The sequence below is a fragment of the Halyomorpha halys genome, unplaced genomic scaffold (assembly GCF_000696795.3).
Source record: "Halyomorpha halys isolate HHAL.00 unplaced genomic scaffold, Hhal_1.1 Scaffold1350.1, whole genome shotgun sequence".
NCBI classification, from domain to species: Eukaryota; Metazoa; Arthropoda; class Insecta; order Hemiptera; family Pentatomidae; genus Halyomorpha; species Halyomorpha halys.
In genome coordinates this window covers 29,201-31,664 of record NW_027113576.1, presented here as the reverse complement: position 1 = coordinate 31,664, position 2,464 = coordinate 29,201, and the positions used below count along the sequence as shown (strand labels likewise).

The window sequence follows — 2,464 nt, the reverse complement described above, 5'->3', positions numbered from 1 at the left end:
ATACCTAACTCCCTCTGTCAACAACTCGAGAATCTATAAATGTAGGATTACTGATAGAATAAAGCAGTCTATTATCAGCAACCGTGAGTGTGTTTTCTTGTTCCTTTTTTCTTTTCTTATTTTGCTTTTATAACCCGCTGTCTCGTATCTTATATATATATATATATATATCACGGACGATTATATTAAAAACGGTTCATGAAGTTCCACACTCTGTTACCAACAGTTAAAGGAGCAGTGTCCTACAACTTGGGAAACCCAACCTCAACCCAAAGACTGAAGCCCAGGCTTCTGCCGGACATTTTCATATAAATTTTATTATTCAAATCAATGTTTCAAGATGCCTGATATATAAATTTCTGAAAATAAATTAACAGACTACTGATTTTTGAGTTTTTCATGAAATGTTTCCTTCTCACTTTCTCTCTTCTTCTTTCCCAGTTAGTGAAGGAGAAGCCAGGTAAGAAATGAGTTGGTTTGGGTGGTTGGGAAGTTTACTATGGAAGGACTGGTATCTGCTTCTGGCCAAATCGGCAACATAGGGGACATTGAGGTCCTGATGGATGATATGGTTTGTGACAAAGTAAGGAGCATTAAGGATTTTACGAAGGATTTTGAACTGTAAGGGTTGGATTCGAGAGGAATTAGATGGTTTAGTGGAGCCCCATAGCTCAATTCCGTATGTCCAGATAGGCCTTATAATAGTCATGTAGATCAGTCTTTTGTAATGGATTGGAAGTTTGGACTGTTTGTCTAGTCAATTTTGTAATAGTCGGAAGCGACAAGGAGTTTCCTGTCTTTTGAGTCTTGTATGAGAATTCCATGTCAGTCGTTTGTCCAGATTTAATCCTAAGTAATGGATCTGCTCAACAGGAATAGGTGGGGTATTATCAAAAGATACTGTGGGGCAAAACGAAGGCTTATGTCGAAGTGTCAATGTGATTTGGTGGGATTTATTGGAATTTATTTTAATCCTCCAGTTTTGGTACCATTCTTCAAGGGTGGTGATGTGGAATTGGAGGGATTGGGATACAATTTTTAAACCTTTAAAAAATAAAAATAACTTCAATATTACTCCGCCAATACACACCAAATTTTGTAGTGGTTTAGGAATCGATAAACTGCTAAAACTAGTTCTAAAATTAGGACCGGAGATATATAATAAAACGTGTAAATTTTTTCCCCTATTTAAAATTCATATTTCGCCCCTTACAAGGGCATTAAATCTACGTTTATGTAGAAAAAGCAGACATTCAGCTTTCCATCGGCTCACTTAACGTGGGAATTGGATAAAATGCAGATGAGTTATGAACGATTATACAAACAACGGTCGCCAGAAGAAAATAAAAGATCCTGCATAAATTTCTAATTTTTAATTTCTTTGAAAAACAGAATTTGGTAGGTTGAGACGACAAAATTCTGGCCTACTTTACTTCGAGCCACATTATGCATTTATAATTTTTCGTAAACATAATATGGCTTAATATGATCAGTATTACTTTTTTCTTATTCATCGAAGAGATCGGTAAAAAAAAAAAAAAAAACATAATTTCAGAGGTGCAAACGAAAAACCCTTAGTTTTTTTCACATGTGTTGTTCTATTTCAGAATTCTAGGATTTTATTAGCTTTAAACCTTCCCATGGCATTCCATAGAAAGGATGTCAAGTCTTGGGGTACCGCGAGTCGCAAAGAGGGGAGGCTGAGAATAGGTCACACGAGGCACACCCACTCCTATCTTATTTCAAAAGAAACGCCTCCGAACTGCCAGTATTGCAACAAAAAAATAACAATAAGCCATATTTGCCAACAATGACCATATTTCACACCACACCTCAATAGCTTAGGACTAAACCAAGATATCTCACAAACCCTTTGAGGCGATGATAAAGCAATAGAACTAGTGTTTCAATTTTGAAAATCAAAACATTTACTGACAAAAATATAACATTGAACGGAAGAAAAAAAATTAATAGAATAATCAATAAATAAAATAATAAATAATCAAATTAAAAAATAAATAAAATTAAACAAATATATGGAAAATTAAATAAAATTTGGTGCCACTAGACAAAAACAAACCTTCCCATGGCGAAAGGGAATATTTTGAAAAAGAATTACACCTGAGTCAGTCCAGTAATTCAAAAGCTTATTGTAGACAAATATAATGATAATAGTAATAATAATATTTTATTTATTCTGGGACAAGTCCCTTTAGAATAATACAGACATATCAATAGATGAGGGCTGAGGAGTCTCAGAGAAGCTTAAACAAAAAATACACAGAAATATAAACAGTCATTATATAAAATGATTATAGGTTACTTACTCAATTTTATCAGTTGAACAATAAAAAAAAAAAAGTATAAATAAAAAAGAGAAAAGAATATGATGTAAAATAATTAAGAATGATATAATAGTTAACATACGTATTTACAGTTCTATTAATTTACAATTTTACGGGGT

General features: G+C 33.2%; 1 long non-coding RNA gene across 1 annotated transcript in view; it reads right to left on the bottom strand.

Moving 5' to 3' along the window:
* LOC136796669 (uncharacterized) overlaps window positions 1–2,464 on the bottom strand; it is a 22,131-nt gene that overhangs the window by 19,200 nt on the left and 467 nt on the right. The gene's annotated exons all lie outside the window — the stretch shown is intronic.